The sequence below is a fragment of the Symphalangus syndactylus genome, chromosome 7, assembly GCF_028878055.3.
Source record: "Symphalangus syndactylus isolate Jambi chromosome 7, NHGRI_mSymSyn1-v2.1_pri, whole genome shotgun sequence".
NCBI lineage: Eukaryota > Metazoa > Chordata > Mammalia > Primates > Hylobatidae > Symphalangus > Symphalangus syndactylus.
Window position 1 is genome coordinate 19,185,851 of NC_072429.2, and position 22,216 is coordinate 19,208,066.

Sequence of the window (22,216 nt, forward strand, 5' to 3'; positions counted from 1 at the left end):
CTCTTCATCCAGCATATCCAAGCTGCTGATGCTCTCCACCCATCATCTCAGTTACCAGATCCACTGTAGGGTGTCACAGTGCTTGTGCTCAGGTAACCCTATTCTACCTAATAATGGCCCCAAAGCACAAGAGTTGTGATGCTGATAATTCGGGTAAGTCAAAAGAAGCTGTAAAGTGTTTCTTTTAAGTAAAAAAGTAAAAGTTCTCCACTTAATAACGAAAAAAAAAAAAAAAAAAAGGATGCTGAGGCTGCTAACACATAAGGTAAGAATAAATCTTCTATCCATAAAATTATGAAGAAGAAAAAACAAATATGTGCATTGTACATACAGGGTTTGGTACTGTCCATTTCCTGCACCCACTGGAAATCTTGAAACGTATTTCCTGAGGGTAAGGGAGGATTGCTGTACTTGGATTTCCCACAGCATTGTTCCATTTCCCCTCTTCCTCTTTCTCCTCCTCCTCCTCCTCCTCCTCCTCCTCCTCCTTCTCCTGCTTCTCTCCCCCCTCCTCCTCCTCCTTCTCCTTCTTTCTACTAGATACTGAATCACACAACAAGATACAACAAGCAGTGCCTTTCTGGGTGATTATAACACACTCTGGGTGGTGTCATAAGGCACAAGAAGTGCAATAATTTTCCCAAATCCCAGGGAGGTGTATTGCTTTAATGTAGTTGACTCTCTCTATAACACTGAGAAAAGCAAACATATGTATTTACTGGACACTACAAGGTGAGTATGGAATGTTATTATCGCTCCATCAGTAAGCCTTGAAAGTGTTCAGAGTTTGCAAACACTATCTTGCTTTATGTTCTAGTGTGAAGTCAATTCATGTACCTGCTCAGTCCTGGATTTTCTATGAATTATTTCAACCATTTTGGTCCAGAGAGACAGTGATATAAAAATAATCAATTGGAAAATATGTACCAACATGGCATTGTGCATGAGATTTAAGTGTACAAGTTTTATAGACATAATAAATAAATATTAATGAATAGCATTTACAGAGCCTTTCAAATATGCCAGGTAGTTTATCATGGATTATCTCATTTAATCTTCAGAAAAACCCTAGGAAGTAAGCACTATTAATAGCCTCATTTTACAGATAAGAAAACCGAGGCGGCCGGGCGCGGTGGCTCACGCTTGCAATCCCAGCACTTTGGGAGGCTGAGGGGGGCGGATCACGAGGTCAGGAGATGGAGACCATGATGAAACCCTGTCTCTACTAAAAATACAAAAAATTAGCCGGGCCTGGTGGCGGGCTCCTGTAGTCCCAGCTACTCGGGAGGCCGAGGCAGGAGAATGGAGTGAACCCGGGAGGCGGCGCTTGCAGTGAGCCGAGATTGCGCCACTGCACTCCAGCCTGGGTGACAGAGCGAGACTCCATCTCAAAAAAAAGAAAAGAAAACCGAGGCATGTAGACATTAAGAAATTCACCTAATGTCACAGATCTAGAAAGTGGTAAACCAGGATTTAAACCCAGGTCTTTCTTTTTCTTCTAGAAGTCAAAATGTTAACATTAAACCTTTTGACCTGGTTCAACGTCTTGTTCTACCACACATATGCTATGAAACGTTGGATTTCTAAGCCCAACTTTTCTAATGTGGAAAATGGTGATGATAACAGAATTCACTTCAAAGATTGTATGGGGGTTAATATAGCTGAGCACTTGACTTATAGTAAGCACTTAATAAATTATGATAATTATCATTAATTTATGTAAGGCTCTATTCCAGATTTGACTGTGGCCAAAGGGACAAGCTTCTTTTAGGTGGTTGCCAATGTATTCGGAAAACAATGCAAGCAATACACAGCTAACAAGTCAATGAGTAATAAAGAAAGTAAGAATGAATGGTCAACTGCAGAATATTAGCAATAGTAGCAGTGTGCTAAAGTCTTTATCCTCAACTGCAAGGTATTCTTAAAAGGCAGGTATTACCTTCTGCTTACAAATGAAACTGAAGACAGAGAGGTTATTTGTCCAAAAGTATAAAATTGTCAAGTATTACAGGCAGGATTTGGATCAGGCCAGCTAGCTCATCTTAAGTCCCACATTCTCTATACCACCTTGTACTGTGTCATCCTGATTTCCACTGCCATAGGAACTCAGAGGTGGAGGGGATCAGTGGCTATGACAGGAGAGAAAGGAAGAGGTACTGACAGGGGCCTATAATATAGTTTTAGGAGGTAGAACACTATCACAGTAAGAGAAATCCCTGATCATGAAGAAGGAGGAGTCAACATACAAAGCATAATACCACGAGGGAAGAGAATGGAACCCAATGCTGAAAATGTGAGGAAAACTAGACAACAGAGACCTTCAACATTAAGCTGTGGCCTTTGGGTCACACCTGTAAGGAATTGAAACAACTGGAGATTTTTGAATAGGGCAGGGAGGATATGACCACAATGTCTTTGGAATGATCCATATAACAGAAACATGCAAGACAGAGAAGTCACTGACCAGCTTTAGGAAGAAAAAAACAACAACGACAGAAGACGGCTGAAGACCTGAGTACAGTGCCAGGAGTGAGAGATGGAAGATAAATGCACATGTGCTCTTAGAACTCGGGTTTCAAGTTGGTGACAGCAACCTTCTGAGGACTAGGGCTTGGTGTTAAACTCCTTCTGATGCCTGGACACAGAGATTTGCTATGTGAAGCATAATCTGGAAAGACACTGCTGTTCTACTATAAAGTTCTTTACAAACACAAAATATAGTTGTGATCATCCTTACTTTATGTAATATCCATTGAGGCTTTCCTTTTGGCAGTTTATTCAAAATAATGTGGATCTCTCTGTATGTAACTAGGATAATTTAAATTAATAAGAAGTAGATTGGGCCGGGCGTGGTGGCTCACGCCTGTAATCCCAAAATTGGGAGGCTGAGGCAGGTGGATGACTGGAGGCCAGGAGTTCCAGACCAGCCTGGCCAACATGATGAAACCCTGTCTCTACTAAAATACAAAAATTAGCCTGGCGTGGTGGTGGGCACCTATAGTCCCAGCTACTTGGGAGACTGAGGCGGGAGAATCACTTGAACCTGGGAGGTGGAGGTTGCAGTGAGCCGAGATTGCAGCACCGCACTCCAGCCTGGGTGAGAGAGTGAGACCCCATTTCAAAAAAAAAAAAAGAAGTAGAGTCAAAACAAAAATGAGCTTCCTGTCTTAAGGAATCAAAGCCTTGTATTTACAAAGATTTACTGGGGTGTATCAAATATACATCCTAGATATCTTGAGGTTATTGGGAAAATGGTTGTCAGAATTATCATCTTATCATCTTTTTCCACAGTTTAATATCAACAGGTGAACTCCAGTATCTGGTAGCTACATTGATAATAGGACCTCACATTCTCTCTTTTCAAAGGGAACTCATATACTGAATTATCAGAGCCCAGATGAAATCCAGTTAATAGCTGAAATTGCTGTTTTCTTTAGTGTGTTGCCTTATCTCTTTTTAACAAGCCTTACTTACTAGGGTAATTGCACTGAATTCAATCCATTATCTATGGATTAATTCATTAGAGTGGTTTAAACTTTTGGAAAATGGATGGGTTTTAACAGTCCTCCCCTCCATTCCACAAATTGACACTGTAAAACACGTCTTTGCCATTTTTATAGAGGCTCCAATTCATGAAATAAAAATCAATGAAGACATTTCCTTTCCAAGCCCTCATGTCATTGTTATGCTCCCTTGGTTGCATGGAAAGCCTCTGGGTAAAAGGGAGGACAACTCTAATCAGGAAGAGAGTCATTGTCTTCGGAAAGCTTGAACAAATGCATTTCTGGGCCAGTGACCTTACCACTGTGGCGGCCCCCAGTGTTACTGCCTTTGGGGATGCAGCTACAGAACCAGACTGTCCTTGTTAGTTGGGGCTGGTGTGGGAAAGTGCCTAGAAACCCAGACCCAGCCTTTCCTGAAAGCAAAATAAGGTTGATTATCATGAGAGTGCCAATGATTTCCCTTTTGCTTGGTGTTGTCCTTTTCAAGTGCTTTTTAGATTTCGTTGTGTATAGCAGTTGTTCCAACTTTTTTAACTGGCTATATCAGAATCACCCCGAGCTTAAAAAAGAACACAATTCCCAGGGATCCATTCCCTAGTACTCATGATTTAGTACATCTGGGCTAGTGCCCAGAAATGTTTGTTTTTAAAAAAGCTTCAGGTGAGTCATATGCAAAATTCATGTTTATAAGCTACTGACCTAGTCATGTTTCTGTTTTCTTTTTAAAAATGACCACTTACCCAGATGAATAAGGAAGACTGGAATTGTTTTATGTATGACACCAATCAATCAATGGTTTTCATTCTATTAAATATATCAGCCAATTTGGGAAGGTAGGACAGAAACACACAGCATGAAAATCCAGATAATATTGTCCAACCTGAGACCATTCTATGTACCTGAAGAACCTTGCCTCTCTCGGTGGCCTTCTCATCACACTTTGAGAATGGTAAAGACAAACATTGACAATCCACCTCAATTTGTGGAATATATGGATATCATAAAAGTTAGACATTACAGAAATATGGTGTAGTAGTTTTTAAATATGCTCACAAATTCTTTGACACTTCCTCCTTCCAAAGGCAGAGCCTAATCTTTCTCTCCTTTAATGTGGGCTGTGCTTAGTGAATCACTTTTAAAGAGAAGAATGTGCAAGAAATATTGTTGGGTCTAAGGATGGGTCCCAAGGCTGGGTCATAGAAGAGATGTCTTCTTCTTTCATCTTGACTCCGCTGCTTTGGTGGATGCAAGCTATGTCATAAGGACATTCAAACAACCCATGGAGGAACTCCAGCAGGGAAAAACTTAAGCTTCCTGCCAACAGCCAACATCAACTTGCCAGTCATTTTAATTAAGCTATCCAGAAAAATGATTCTCCTGCCACAGTCAAGCCTTCAGATGACCTCAGCTGGGGCAGATGTCTTGACTGCCACCTCATGAAAGGCCCTGAGCCAGAACTGCCCCATTAATCCACTCCCAAATTTCTGACCCACAAGACTGTCAGAATTATTAAATGTTTATTGTTTTAAACCATGAAGTTTTGGCGTAATTTGTTACAGAACAACAGATAACTGATACATCTGAGCAGACTTTCCTTATCTAACTTACAGTGGTTTTTACCTCTACCTTTGTTTATTCCTTATCTGGGATACATAGACATATAAAAAATGATCACACATACACATCAGCAAATATTTCATAATTTATAAGCATTGTTTTAAGCAAAGTCCCTAAAAATCTTGATAAGTAATGGTTTATTAATAATATTTTGGATGGCTTCAGTGAGGTGGTATGTGATAATAAAATAATTAAGGTAAACATGAACTGAAAAAAAATCTGAATAGTAGGGGAGAGACTGTAGCCAGGGAATGGTCTTATATTTTACAATGCCACACCATCACACATAAAATTAAACATATTGGTAACAACAGATAGCTGTTGTAGGCAGTATGCAAAAAATCATCTTAGTCTAGCTTTGCAAACATTGTTCAAAGAGCAAATTCAGAAGAGGAGTTGCTACGATGAGAATGTATCTGATGATGATGAGCTCTCAAAGTCTAAACATGTCTCCCTGTGAAAAGGTGAAGTGACAGCTCTCTGCTTGGGGGTAAAACAGCCATGATTTAAGGAAGTGATTTGCTAAATGAGGCCTCAAGGAATGGAATACTGAAAATCAGCCAATAACTCAGAACTAGGTGATTAAAGAAGAGGATGTGGACTTAGTTAAGAGGGTGAATAATTTCTTGATGAAACAGAATGGGTATCAATGCAACTAGTACCTTGTTTATAGCTCTCTATATTATGTATCTACAGATAAACACTTCACCTAAGTGTTTGGTAAACATACTATAGATTATATTTTTTCATTCCCAACAACGCTTCTTGTTATGAAGCCTTAAGTTAAAAGAACACAATTAGTTCTTGTTAAGGAAAAGTTCTTGAATCCTGAAGTCATAACTGGCAGAGCCAAAATATCAAGAGCTCAGAACACAGCTTTTAAGTGGATGAGTAAGTTGTTATATGTCAGGATTTTTGTCTTTGGGAGGATAAGATGTAGTACATAAGTTAGATGGTAAATATTGGCAAATAAAACATTGAAAACCACCTAACTTTCCTTTCAACTTTTATTTTTGATTCAGGTATGTGTGCAGGTTTGTTTTAAGGGTATATTGTGTGATGCTGAGATATGGGGTATAATGGAACGGGTCACTCATGTAGTGAGCATAATATCCAATAGGTAGTTTTTCAAGGCTTCCTGCCTCCCTCCCTCCCCACTCTTGTAGCCCTAAGTGTCTACTGTTCTCATCTTTATGTCCATGATACCCATTGTTTAGCTCTCAATTATCAATAAAAACACGCAATATTTGGTTTTCTATTTCTGCATTAGTTCACTTAGAATAGTGGTCTGCAGCTGCATCCATGTTGTTGCAAAAGACATAATTTTGTTCTTTTTCATGGCTGTGTAGTATTCCATGGTATATATGTTCCACAGTTTCTTTATCCAATCCACCACTGATGGGAACCTAGGCTGATTCCATGTCTTTGCTATTGTGAGTATTACTGCAATAAATATATGAGTGCGGGTATTCTTATTGGTAGAATGATTTATTTTCCTATGGGTATAAACTTAGTAATGTTTATAGGTGGGTCAAATAGTATTTCTATTTTTAGTTCTTTGAGAAATCCCCAAATTGCTTTCCACAGTGGATAAACTAATTTATATTCTCACCAACGGTGTATAAGAGTTCCCTTTTCTCCACAGCCCCATCATCATCTGGTATTTTTTGACTTTTTAATAATAGCCATTCTGACTGGTGTGAGATGGTATCTTATCATGGAAAAACACCTAACTTTTAAATACATTATTCAAATCTCCCAAAAGAGATAGATTTCATTTTACTATAACGGGAAAAAAATTTAAAAAGGAAACAAAACCAAAACAATCAGCATCTCCACTAGTATTCCACACACTCTCTTTTGCAGTTGTGCACGCAGAACAAAAAAAAAAGATCAATACAAGAGTTGTTCTTGCTAGATTCCTTCTCACTGCCAGGATTCCTTCCGAGGACAATGTGAAGCAGCCAGGTGTGAGGCAGTTGTGCGTAGTGGGGAGCTCGCTCATCTAAAGCCATTCAAATTCAGTAATAAAAAAATCACTGTGCAGGCTAAACAAAATCCTGTTGGCTGCGATGTAGCATTCAGACAGCAAGATTGTAAGAAGGACTGGTTTGGTGGTAAGCTTAAAAAAGAAAGTGAAATTGCACTGGATAAACCGACTGGGAGTGGAGAATCTGAAAGAAGGTAAAACACTTATTATGTGTTTTTTGAAATAATAAAGAGAAATCCAACAAACTGGGAAAAGAGAATTCAGTCTTCCCTGGTAATTTTATGTCAAAATCATGTTACTGAACAGAACAGGACAACAGAAATAATAATAGATAGAACCTAGTATTAGAAAATAAAACAAATGCAGTCTCCTTTTTTTTTTTCAGAGGAGGGGGACTTATTCAATGATCTACAGGGGACTTATTCAATGATCTACATTCAAAGCAGTTGGCCTTGAAACAAAAAATAGCAGCCCTATTTCTTGAGCTAAGAGCCTAAAAAGCAAACATCACTCTTTTGCTATCTTATACAATGTCTTACGGCAACATTTTATTTGGGGGTAGGCGAACAAGATTTTAAGAGGTGTTTTAAAGAAATGCTTAAAACAACAAAGGGCCTTTTCTCTTTTCCCTGCCACAAGTACAAACAACTATATTTTGTTAGGAAACAGGTCAAGCAGCAGCAAGAAGAAACTGATAATAACGCAATGCAGCTGTGACAAGACCGTGGAAGAAGGAATTATCAGAAAGAAGCAAACAAAACAAAAACTCCAAAGGTGAGATGAAGGAATCTCCACCCTCCTGGTCTCCTCTTTGGATGTTTGAATTTGAATATGCATGCATACAGCAAAATAGCTCTCAAGCCTCATCGCTCTTTCTGGCTGAGTGTTTGTTATTTTCATCCCTGGAAATGCTACTTAAAGCAATTGTCATATCTACAGTGTATGAGGGATTTTCAAAAACACAATGTACCTGGAGCTGGAATAATACTCACCCCTGAACCTTGTGGAATGGCTTAATGCTGATTCTTTTCCTCTGCTCTATATTGTGGAAGAAATAATGGTGGGTCTAAGGATGGGTCCCAAGACCCATTTAATATTCTATATATTCCTCCTTCTTTCTAAAATGTGAATGAGTGAGTGAGTAATCTATACCTTTGCCAGTATTTGCAAAGAACTTGGCCAGAAGTAGTTTACCCTGAATCTCAATTCATTGTTTTATCTGAGGCTTCTTCTTTTAAAATAAAAGTTGGTTTATGCAGGCAACATGAGCTTTTAAAGCATGGCATGCTTTATATTGCTACGCTTTTATGCAAAGTTTTCAGTCCTCAGCTCTTGGATTTCAGAGGTTTGATGGTATGAATAGCCCAGAGGGGTGCTTCTCATCATGTCTCCCTCAGCCAAGCTGCTGTTTACTTTTTGATAATAAAATCAAATAAACCAAATAGAACAAAAGTCAAAATATAATTAATTTCCCAATTTCACTCATTTTGCTTGCATTAATAAAGATAAATTGCAAGTATGTAAAAAATTGAAACACTTACGTAATCTTATTAAGATCCAGTATATAAAATAGTGTAAACACATGCAGCTGTCAGCAGGAGTCTCTCATGAATATACACACATATTAGCCTAAACACGTTTGCCTTTAAGATTTTTATAACGTAGTACGAACTTCTTGTGAGAAGCAAAAATGAGGCCAAGTCTCAAATTTCCTGTGCCTTAGAATTTGTTGAAAATGCATGTTAACAACTCTACTCTCAGAAATTCCAAATTCATAAGCCTGCAAGTGAAGCCTTGGAATCTCCATTTTAAATAACCGTCCCTAAATGACTTTGATGCAGGTGGGCCATGACCACACTTTGATACAACCCAGCTCAGTTTATCCAATATACTTGTTAATTGCTTACCTACCTTAGGTATCCTAGGGGTTCAGGGATGTGATAATGATTGAGGTAGTGTCTTGCTGAGCTCACAGTGCAGTGGTAGTTGCATGAGTCTACTTGTGTCTATATGACCTTTCTCCATTCCTACACCCAATCAGGGGGAAGTTCTTATCCCCTTAGAAATATTGCAGGCAGTGAAGTAATGGTTCTATATTATCTTTACCACAGCACAGAAGGTCCTAAATGACCTGGCCCCTCCCTACCTTTCCCTGGATCCTGCCATTCTTCCCTCTCCATGGTCTTCTCATCTTAGTGTCTTTGAATTTGACAGGCTCTCCCCAGACCACACTATGGCCTCTGTAAGGTCATTTAGATTTCAGCTCAAATGTCCCTACCCCTGGACAGCTTTCTCTGACAACTCTATCTAAAGCAACGACAGTAGATTCTCTCCAAAGACATTATCCTGTTTTATGTTCTTCACAGCAAGTATCATTATCTGAAATGATCTTATTCATTCATTTATGTAATTAATGCCTGGTCCTTCCAACAAAACGCATGGAGACCTTGTCTTTCTTTTTCATGTTGTAGACTTTGCTCCCAGTGTAATATCTGGCCCGCATCATCACTTACTAAATATTTGTTGAATGGATGAGTAAATCAAAGGATAAATAAATGTTCAAAGTATTTTCCATCCTGTCTCTCTCCTTCTTAGTGTTGATATTGGGATCTGCAAGAAAATGGATGTAAAAGGGACTTGCAAATCTAAAGCAGCCACAAATGCAAAATATTCTCACATCATTACCATCATTAATTATTCAGAGCTGGTTGTGAACTGAAACATCTTTTTAAAGGAGAGAAACCAAGGAACTGGGTTTGTTATTTAGGGGTTTGGGAAAATCGGGGATGGGGAAGACCAAAAAACAACCTGAGACATGAAAGGAGACCAGAGCTCTAAATCTCTTTCAAAATCAAAGATGAGTCAAAACATTTCTCCTCCCAAGATTGCTTCTCTGGAGCACTGACAGAGGAGAGGACTATTAGTCTGGAGTGGGAGCTCTGTCATTTACAAACATCAACATTTCAAGTGAGGCAAAGCTGAATTGATATATGTTCTCAAAAGACAGCTTTTCTATAGCACATTTTGAGCTCAGTTCTTGAAAAAAAAAAAAAAAAAAAAAAAAAACCAGCCGAAAAGCAAAGTTTTAGCCAACAGGGTTTAAGTTAGATATTTAAATCCACAATAGCCTTATTAAAAAGGAAGACATATAATCCCAACCTATTCACAAGTTAAAAAAAAAAAAAAAGGAGCCATGAACAGTCTTTGATTTAAGAGTCATGCACTTATTTTTAAAATGCTTTTCAGTAAATTGTGATCAAGAGCAAATTGAAAGGTACTGCAGACTTCTACTGAAAACGGATAGCTTGAGGCTTGCTTCTTGGGAATGTATGAATTGTTCTGATTTCCCCCTCCAAGTGCTCCCCGCAGCTGTGCCCTGTCCTCTTGGTTTACACCGATTACCATTATTAGGGAGACATTTTCCTAATTGCATATACCATTGTCAGATCTAAGGGCAGGTCTGAATTAGACTGCAGATGCTCAGGCTGCCCTGCATAACTAAACACACGGCCGACTATTGACCTCTGAGAAGGTTAACAGGCATTTATTGACTCTTCACATTTAACACAACCCTACTCTTAAAATACATACATATATTCATTATTAATCACACTTTTCTTCTAATCATCCCAAAGAGATTTTCTCTGGTTCTACAGCATAACCTCCAGATCAGTATGGACCACATTACTGGTAGTAGAAAAGAGTTATGCAACTTGAATTTTTGTCCACCTACCATGAAGCTGTCAGTCCTATTAATTTTTTTAAAAGGAGGAGGAACAGAGAGAGGTCTTGAAATGCCAATGAAAGAAGTAGCAAAGTCAGAGTGAGCAGGTTTACCCCTTGCTTAAGGCTAACAGGAGCAACAGGACAAAGTCATAGGCAATGGTTTGCCTGACTGTAGTCTATTAAAAACACTGCCTGCATTAAGTATATCTTTTATTAGCAGGAGGGCCAGTGCTTTACTAGGTCTAAACACTTTAATGCACAATTTATTTTAATCCTCAAGACAACTGTGAGAGTCAATGTCTCAGGTCTCCATTTTACAGATGAGGGAATGTAGGGGATGCTAAATAACTTTCTTAAAAGAACAGAGCTGGTAAGTAGTAGCAAGAGGATCCCATCTACACCAGTCTTACTCCAGAGACCATGCCTTTAATGTGCCCTGTAATTCCATAATGCCCTCCTCTAGGTTCAATTTCACAGATGAGGAAACAGCATCCACCAAATTCTATGCCTTGTTTAAAGTCAGAATGCCAATCTCTGACAAAGACTGGAACCTGGGTAGTTAGTAAAGAAAGATCAACTCTTTATTTAAAAATGTGAAAAGGTAGCAGAATAAAGCTGCTACCTCCTTTCAGTTATATATGTCTTTTCACATTGTTACTGGCGACACAATATTGACCTATACAGTGATGAGAAAACAAATGGAACTATCTTCCAAGCCAGTTCACAATAGAAAACCAAAACAAAAACCAAGCAAAAGAAATGGAAAATTATATTTCTGTAGTCTCCAGAAAAACTGGAAGATCTAGAACACTGGGCAATGTTTCCACGTGGCTATGTCATGGGATTTGAGTAGTGAGTGCTCCTAGAAATGAAATATACACTCCCCAGTTTGCCTCAGTGACAACCACCCCAATTGTCTTTCTAAAAGGGGGTGCTCACTACTCAAAGATCTGTCTTCTTCACTCATTTACCTGAACTGCCTAAACCCCCTAACTAGGTAAATTTTTAGGACTCCTAGTATAGAAAGTCTTTTTGTGGGGAGAGGGAGTGGAGAAAATAGACACCTTTATACAGGTAAAATGATACTCAAATGAACATCAGTGACAGATGGTGGGGGATAGAGATGGAAAGCCTCTGGCTGAGAATACAAAAAACAGGTTGCTTGACAAAACATGAGGAAATTTATTGCAAAGAAGGTTGATGGCCTCCCAGCTTCATCTCCCCAAACACAGGTGGCTGGGACAACCATTCTGTTTTGCTATAGTTATACACAGACTTAATGAACTTATAAGTAGAATAAGTAGCTTTCACTATTCACAGACATTGAGTGAGCTCTGACATGCAGCTAAGCGAATGATGTTCGCCATGTCTGCACATTAGAATCACTTTGGAAGTTTAACATGTCCGGTGAAGACAAAATGAATAAGTGTATATGGAAGTAGGTCCAGGAAGAAGCCCCCAGAGGATCTGATTCTAATGCACCTCCGGTGTTGATAACCACTCACCATTTAACAGGATAAGGGCACAAGCCTGAAGGGGAGGGGACAGCTTATAGGGGGTGGTAAGAGCATATCCTCTGGAGTCGGGCTGCCTGGGTTCAGCTTCAGCTCTGCCACCCACCCACAAGCCAACTATGAGTGACCCTGGACAAGTGGTTCTGTTCAACTCTAAGCTAGCAATGGATTAAAATTAAAGCGAGGGAATACATGCAAAGTGCTTAGAATACTAATCACTCGATAAATGATAACCATTATTATCACCATCGTATGTTGCTGATGGCTTTGATTCCCATTTGAGGGGCAGGTAATTAGTGATAAATTTTGTCACAGTCCTCCAAAATTAGGTATCACTTCAAGACCTCCAGTCCCAAGCACAGCACCAAACTGAAGCAATGACAATTAATGAGCAATTTCAGAACCCAAGTCCATCACAAAGCACTTAAAAGAACAGATGGCTCAGCCATCACTGGGTCCCATCTTGCTAAGGTACAAAATTCATATGTGAACAAAATTAACTAATTAACTTATTCCTTCGTTCTGAATATAGGCAGAGAGTTTACTGTGTAGCAAGCATTGTGCCAGCACAGTGATTCTTTTTTTACTTCACCATTCGTCCGTGACTTTTCTTTCCATTTGAATACTCACCAGTTAAATCTACGTGAAGACAATGTTTAAAGCACAGTGTTAGGCTCGCTGGCTACAAAGACTGTTCAAACACGAAGCCTCTACTAAGGGATATTAGAGATGAGTGGGTAGGAAATGCTTGCAAAATACACAGAGGTAGAAAGACAGAATATGAGTCTGCAAAAGGCTGGTGACATCTGAGTGTCAGTTATTAAAACAAAATTAATTTAATGTAGATCAAATAGAGATCAATATTTTCTGGTAGCAGTTTAGTAGTTAATGGACTAAAACAATACATTGAATTTTTTGACTTTTTGTTTTGAAGTAATTTAAGATACACAAGAGGTTGCGAAAACAGAGAGTTCTCATGTAGCCTTCACTCAGTTTTCTCCAAGATCATTTTACATAACTATAGTACGTTATCAAACCCAGAACATTGTCACCGGTGTAACACTATTAACTAAACCACAGACCTTACTGGAATTTCACCAGTTTTTACATGCATGCATTTGTGTATGCATGTGTGTGTTCAGATGTGTAGTACTATGAAATTTTTATGACATGACTATACAGTCATTTTTAAATGCAGAGAAAATATATAAAAAAGTTATATCTCAAGATGACACAATTTAAAGAAGGGAAAAAGCAACTCTTAAAACTAGGGCACCCACTGGAAAAAATAAAGCATCATCGTTTCCAACACAGAAGCTCTGCTCCAACTGGAGTTCTGAGCAATACTTGTGTAATGTTTACAGCAGATTATATCACAAAGCTTTAAACTGAAAGTTGCATTTGTATAGGCACAAGGGAGAGAGGTAGATATGCAAAATGCAAAACCAGATAATCATCATGGAAGGCTTCCTACAGAACAAATGCTCAATCTAAGTCAGATGTATGAGACACCTACATTTTCAAATATTTTAGCTGTGGAAGTGAATTAAAAAAAAGAAATGTAACTGGAAAAATTATGGCCCCATATAAACATGCATTGCCCTTTTTATGTTTGAGTAAATCAAAAGAAGAAGAAAACCATTACACTGTTTGTTTCCTCACGTTCATCACAGCCAAAAGCAATGCAGCCCACCATCCCCTCCCTCTCTCCTTCTCTCTCTTCCTCCCTTCCCTTATTTCTTCAGAAATAATTCTGAAGAATATTGAAGATTTGATTTCCCTAATACCCTTACAGCCTTTTAAATGAATGCACACATGCTCATAATTATAAGTAAGGCATTTGCTATTTTGCATCAGTGGAATGTAAGAAATTAAAAACCAAAAGGGGGTTTTCAGGAACACAGCAGAATTGCCTTTTTAATAATAGATTTGGCTCCTCTAATCCATTCTTAATCTAATTAAGACAATGAAGAGGATTGGATTGCTATCTCAAAAAATGGCAAGAATGCTATAAACAAAGTGCAATAAAGTGATTGGTTCACACCCCATCAAATTTACTCACAGTCTGAATAACTGCTCTTATTTCCTGTTACATTTTTACAGTTTAACAAATGTTTTCATTTGATTTCCACCACTTACTTCATCTTTAGATCAAGCACAGGCTATAGGACTTCTAGTTCTGGAAAGTGCATCATATCTGGTGAAGCAACAACTAGTGTGTGATTATGGAACCCTACAAATTGATGCTAACATCTCCAATAAGCAAAGATAATAATTAAGTGGTAAACCTCTGGCATTAAAAACAGCAACGGTGTTATTAATACCCAAATGGGCACCAAAACAAACAGCATTGATGGAATTTAATTAAATGATTTTATGATTGTGTATTCTTTGCAAGCTCAGCTGATTACATGGTTATTCCTGAATGAGCATTTAAATCTGGAAGCTAAAATTCTATCTAATGGCCTTTTGTTCAAATATTTCTTAGGAGGAAAAAAGGTGGATTTTTTTTTTCTATCAAAAGTAGAAATGGATTAACAGAGGTAAAGATGAGTTGGTTTTGGTCACTATTTCCACCACCAGCAAAAGGAATATTAACATTCAAACTAATTAGTGATTGCTTGCCTTTCTTTTTCTTCTTAAGTGATGAGTAACTCTGGAACACAATGGGCTGTTGGTTGTCCTCCTTAATTATAACTAAGATATTCTGACTGTTTACTGAATGATGGTATTAAAGATTCAAAAAAAATCCGCCATGTCAGAGGTCTAAGTCCGTCCCTGAATGCCCCACCTGAAATCTGTGCAATGCCAGCTAGAGCATTTATCATATTCTGAAATTACAACACAACTAAAGATATCTCACTTACTGTGCATTTTTGCAGAGGTAAAAAAATACAATAAATAACAACTAACAAAGAGCAAATGAGTCAAGGAGTGTCAATCTCAGGTTCAAGGATCTACAACTTGCTAATTACTTTGTTAAACACAAAATGAAATAAAAACAACCAACCAAGAACAGAAATAACACCTGCATTCTAAAAGACATCAACAGTCAATTTCCCCATCAGCAAGACTTAGTAATGGTAATATTTACTGCCCACCACTTCTTAAGGAAGAATCATCATGAACAAATATTTCTAAACATATAGAAAAAAAAATTCACCCCACCCCATATTATTCACGGTAACAGGACAGTCCAGAATAGAAACATTGTTATAATAAAAATCCTTATTAGGTGACAAAAATGTATGTTTTGTTCTGAATCGAGATAAAGTTGTTTGGAATGTTTATGAATATTGTCAGGAGCTCCATGCAGTTCTCATAAATTATAATTTCACCCTTAGATTCCTCGTTTACATAAACATAACTTATATAAAGAATGCCAAACCCCCACAGTGAGATAAAGGCAGCATTTGCTTCCAGTCAGAGCCATCAATGACGATGAAGTGCACGGATAGGCGAGATCACCCTCTCTCATGCTCTAGGAGGGTTTCCTGCTTGCCCTGTGGAAGAATGGGAGGAAAAGGGGATGCGGGATTGATGTGATTTAAGAAACTAACTGCCAGGGGACAGAGACTGCATGAAGCTGGAAGTGACTTGCCTTGATTTTCCCAGCAATCCCCATTTCTCCTTGTTTATTCATCCATCCCTTGGGGTAGGCCACACATTCTTGCTTATTTTGATGTGCTTCTCTCTTCCTCATGCAACTAGAAAAACACAGGCTGGAAAGCCTTCCTTTTATTTCACACAGTCCTTAGCCTATGAGGCTACCCTAAAAGCGTTTTCTACTTCCCAAATATAAAAGCAAAGAAAAAAAATTTCCTCTCTTGCTCTAGTTAACAGACCACACTACTTCACACTTGTCTTATAAGGAGTGAAAGTAGCAGAATAACGTAGTGAAACTAACCAAGGCACAGAGGCCTGGGGCCTGGGGCTGTCTTCCTATGTTACTACCACCTCACTGAATGACCCCAAAGGAGCCAAAAGGTGACCTTGGCCTTCTCGCTGGGTGAAGGAGAGGATCCTATGTAAAACGTAGGGAAAGGGATGAGACTTAGGGTGACAAAATAATCCACTAGGGGCCAAAAATGGCTTGCAGACAGATATGGTTTATTCCGTTATCGTGTTCATACATTTTTTTGAATTAAAGACATTCAAAAGACAGGAAACTTCTCATAAAAGTCAGGTACTATGTTTTAAATCAGAAGATTGCCATACCCTCCGGTATAATCAGTTGAGTAGCAGCATGTACCCTCCAGCTAGGTCCAGTTATGTAATTTATTCATCCAGACAAAAGCAAGTAAATTTGGACAAGCTAGGAATGCAGGAACACTCTGGATGCTATGATTTCTAAAGATTCCTAAAATTTAAAATTCTGATTTATTATAAAAATCTGGTTGATTTTCAAATGCTTTTCTATATACCAAAGCCAAGAAAAAGAAAACAACCAATAAACATGAATAATTTTTTTAACTTAGAGATATACAGGATTTTAAAATTAGTGATTTCTACATAAAATTTCTTCCACCGTTGCATTTTAAAAACATGCTTAGCAGGTTATTTACCTACTGGCATTTTCTTAATAGCTGTGTTAAAATATGACACTAACACTCATACATACACATAAAGCCTGACTTATTTTCTTGAAAAGGGAGCAAACAGGAGGATGTATATGTTTTAAAAACTAACTGTCCAGTCCTGCTCGAGCATAAACTTGGCTTTCTGTGACGTGGGGCTTGGATTTGTGTAGGTCATCTTTCTCAGTGGGGTGACACTGGGCTGGTTCCTAGTGTCATCGCAGCATCTAGGAATGGTTGATATCAGAGGACCTTTACGTTCAATTACCAACCTTTACAGATGAACAACCTGACCTACAAGATGTCCTCAGTTACCTGGCTCCCTGCCTCTGCCTCTTACCAGGTGGTTAATTCTGGACAAAATAACCCTTGGAGTCTTCATTTCTTCATTGGTAAACGAGCAAGATACTGGTAATATCCATCTCACAGGGTAGTTGGAGAATTAAATGAGTATGTACAGAGCACCTAGTACAGCCCTGGTTTGTGATAGTAACAGCTGCCATTTACTGAATGCAGATTATCCTCATAGTAACCCCATGAGGTAAGTAATTTTATTATCGTGATTTTACACATTAGAAAATTAAGACATCTAGATGTTAAGTGACTTGCCCAGTGTTACAGAGTAAGTGGTGGAGCCAGTGTTTGAACCCACACAATCTGACACCAGAACATGGGTTTTTAAGCATCATGTTCTATGGATGATGCTCTTCATATAGCACTTGATAGTTGGTAGTGGCTATTAATTTTAATAATGACAGCATTTTTATAGTTAGATCTGACTCCTCCATGCATGTCTTTACCTGCTTAGATCTGCCAACAGGAAATTTTTATTCACAACCCTGTTTCCTTAGCTGGAATCCAAATTGCGCAGTTTCGTACCTAAAGCAAATATGTCTATTTTTGTTACTGGAAACTCTCCAGTGGACACATCCATTTCTGAATAAGCCTCTTGAAGATTTTCCAAATGCCACCATTTGGAAAATCTTAGAGTTGAATGCTGCCACATTTGTCATTTGATGGTCTCATGTCATCTAGGAGGTCAAAGAGAAGCCATATATTAAAGTTTCCCTCAAAACATCCCGTACGTCAGGTCCGTGCCACATAAATGTAGCATGCTTGTAGTCAATGTATGATAACAGTTTGTCAAATACAATTCACTGAGTCCAATTGAAATTAATGAAGGGTGTAAAAATGACAGCTATCTGACATATTTCAAATCTCGATTTGACATTTACAACCTTTTAAAGTTATTTTTAAATGCAGCAGTGTTTAAAATGTATTGAATATATCATATGCCACCAAGCCACTGTTGGATGATTGGGTATGTAGCCATGGAAATTAACACAGGGTCACATTCCTGAGCCTTTTAAAAAAAATCATGCAGTATGCCTAGATGTAAAGAAAATAAGGCAACATAACTTACGAAAATTAAATAAACGCCACATTAACTTATCTTTGGGGGGTGGGTGAGCTCGTTTCCATGGAAATGCATGTCTTGATGGAAACTGTCCTTGCTACAGGTAGATATGTGCTTCTGTAGGCTTAGTAATGAAGGGGTGGGAGCAGAATGCAATGGATGGCAAGGATCAGCTCTACTTAGGACACACTGTGCTGCTGTGAGCTGGGGGTTGTGGTGGGCAAAAGAAGAGAACAGAGTCAGACACACGAACTCCGATTCGAATCCTGGCTCAAATAGTAATCGCTAAATTCTTACCTTGCACACGACTTTGTGAATTCATTTTTTACGTAAATTAAAATGAACAGCGAGACAGACTTGTAGGGTGGAAATATGGATCAAAGGAGTCAAATATGTATGAAATCACTTCAGAGTATTTGGAACATGATATAAAATGTGACTTGCTATCATTTGCTATGGTTTGAATGTGTCCCGCCAAAATTCATATGTTAAAACCTAGTCCCGAATGTGATGGGTTCGGGAGGTGGGATTAGGTCATGAGGGAGAAGCCCTCATGAATGGAATTAGTGCCCTTATAAAAGAGGCCCCAGAGAACTGCTTTGCCCCTTTCACCACATAAGACACAATGAGGAGGCACCATCTATGAACCAGAAAGCAGACCCTCACCAGATACCAACTCTCACCTGATTTTGGACTTTCCAACCTCCAGAAATGTGAAAAACAAACATCTGTTGTTTATAAACTACTTAGTTTATGGCATTGTGTTATAGCAGCCAAAACAGTCTAAGCCATCATTTAATCCACCTGTTAAATATCCTCTAACTACCTCCCTATCTGAACTTTCTTGAAAAACTCTCCCTTCCTCCTGGCATGAACATCTCAACCCCACCTTGCTCAAATAGGTATGTCCAAGCAGAGAGGGTGGGGGTCCACGGAGGGATGCAGCCTTCTTCTGTGGCACCTCCTGGATGCAACCTAGACCAAGGTTTTCCCCAGCTTCTAGCAGGACTGTATATTCTAGGGAGGTTCCCAGGGGGCCAGAGCCCGTGGGCACTGGGCACCTCACACCTCTGCTTCACCCAAGGTTGCTCCCTTTGATCTGTTTTATATATTGCAGCATGAAAGGAAACCTAGTATTAAAGAAAAAAAAGTAGAGATATTGATAATGTCAAATGCTAGTCTGATCTGAAAAGGGTACACTATAAGTGGTAGTTTACTGAGAATAAGAATGGGAAAAAGTAGAATCTGACAAGTGAACCCCTGGGGAATAGTCAGAAGGTTATTATGAAGGTGAATATTTTGGGAAGGCCTACAGCTACTATAGTGGGCATGCCCAAAGTAGATGACCATTTCTGCCTGTTAATAGTCTACATTAAACCAGCAGGAGATACAGATTTCCTTTGGTTTTCCCAGGGCTTAGTCTAGTGCTGGACACAGAGAAAGTGTGTAATAAAATTTGATGAATGAACGCACTTATAAGGGACTGTCTCCTTTTGAATCAGAGGGCTTAATACTTTGAGGCTTCCTGGCTTATGAATCTGAGAAGAATGTAATGAAGAGCCAATCACAGATCATATATTTTCCCCTGAAAAGAAAATTGATGGCAACTAAAATATCCCGTGGAAATGAACCAGCCTGATCATCCAGAAACATTTATCTAAGACTTCTGGAATAAAACAAGAAAAGAATCAAACATTTAACACGTTTTTTATTCAACCTAGCCTGTCTCAAGCTTATCACTCTAGCTTATTATAGTACTTGGAAGAGCGAATTCAAAAGAAGCCTGTGATATGATATAAGAAGTAATATATTTGCTCTCTGTTCTTGGTTCCTGGCACACAGCCCCTAAAACCCTTAGAATCTCTGGAGTGATGAGGGTCTTTTGTTTGCTAATGAGATGAATAGGGGCCCCCTAGATTGTTTCAGGATGGGGACTGTTCACCAGAAAGATCATGATTAGATGGCTGAGACTTTCAGCCTCACCCCCAACCCCTGGAGAGAGGAGAATGGGTGAAGGTTGAGCCGGTCAACAATGGCCAGTGATGTAATCAATCATGCCTACATAATGAAGCCTTCAACAAAACTTAGAAGGACTAGATTCAAGGAGTTTCTAGATAGATGCACACACGGGGGTTCCTGGAGGGTGGTGCTTCTGGGGAAGGCATGAAAGCTCCACACCCCTTTCCTCCTATACCTTGCCAATACCTTGTCCTATGCTTCTCTTCTGCCTGGCTGTTTGTCTGTATCCTTTGTAATACCCTTTACAATAAATGGGTAAATATAATTAAAGTGTTTCCATGAGTTCTGGGAGTCACTCTAGCAAATTAATTGAATTTAAGAGAGGGGCTTGTAGAAATCCTAATTTATAGCCGATCAAAAGTGTACGTCACAAGCTGGGGCTTGTGATTGGCATCTGAAGTGGGGACAGTCTTGTGGGACTGAGCCCTTAACCTGTGGGATCTAACACTATCTCCATGTAGATAGCACTGGAATTGAATTATAGAACTTCCAGCTGGGGTCTGCTGGAGAATTGACTGGTTGCTGGTAGGGAGAAATCTCCACACATTTTGGTGACCAGAAGTTAAGTATTCCGTGTTGAACATGTGAGAGTAGGAAAAAGAGTTTGTTTTTTTCCTATCTCATCAAAGAGCCAAAGTGGCTTCTCAAGGGCCTACAAAAGATAGAATAAAGTATAGCAAGGATCCTCAAATTCTAACGCAACAATGCCCTTCGTGTGCCCTACCGGAAGTTCACTCCCTCAAACCATGATTTAGTCTTGACTTGACCTTATAAATGGCAGTCAGTTGGAAGTTCCCAACCCAGTACTCTTCTTTTCTTTCTCTAATTTACAAAAAACCTTCTTGGTAAAGTTTTTTTGCTTGTTCGTTTTTGCATCACCAGGCAAAGAAAAAAGGCAGAAATCAAATTCATACTGACTGGTAAAGGAACTTAAGGAGAGGAGAAGAATGGCTTGGAAACAGAGTTATGAAGCACCCATGCGTGGCCCACACAGGCCACATTTAAACAATGGATTGGATATCCAAGTACAATTGATATTGTGGACTTGAGTCAATAGGCATAGGCAAGAAATGCGACTCTACTTGTGTAATCCTGGGCAACAAACTTTCTCATTCTCAGTTTTGTTATCTGTACAATGGGAATGGTAGTGTGTGACTGGCCCACTCCGAAGGTTCTTATGGCCAGACTATGAAACAAAGTGTATGAATAACACATGAGGCACCTACGTGCCAAAGGGAGTGACGATAGCAAGAAAAAAACCTATTCTCTACCTACTTCAAATGACTTCATACAATTTCAAGATGAGGATAGCATGGTTACTCGTGCATAGCAAACAATCACTCCATTCATTTTTTATTTATTTAATTAAAATGTGTAGGGCATGGATTTCCTCAGCTGAAAAACTTGCTATTGCCCTGTTTGGCCACAAAGAAAAGACGGCAGTCACTAAAAAGCAAAATCACTTAAAAAATTAGAATCTGTTTCCCCTTCCAAGAGAAGGCGTTCGCATGTCCCAACTGACAAGCTTTCGGAACCTCTCTCTATCAAAGCACAAAAGCATTTTCAAGAAACACTGGACAACCCTCCAAAAAAATTATGTTTTGTTTTTTGCAAATCTGTAGGCTCCTGTGAGACACAAAGCAACAAGCCCTAGTCTATTAGCATGACAGGTAGCGCTCTTACTAACAACTGCTTTTTACTCCCTGTGACAAATGTGCTTGATGCCATGGTTGACGTCTGTGTGGTAATCAGGAGTGATGGAGAGGGGACGTCGGCGCTGCCGAAAGTGCCCCCCGATTTAATGTGAACGATTTGTCAAACGTGCTGTGATAGCAATGCTGTCAGACCTGGGC

At 39.0% G+C, this 22,216-nt stretch overlaps 1 protein-coding gene across 15 annotated transcripts in view; it reads right to left on the reverse strand.

Annotated features, from left to right (window-relative positions):
- Nucleotides 1–22,216, reverse strand: part of TENM2 (teneurin transmembrane protein 2) — a 1,678,453-nt gene that overhangs the window by 640,305 nt on the left and 1,015,932 nt on the right. The gene's annotated exons all lie outside the window — the stretch shown is intronic.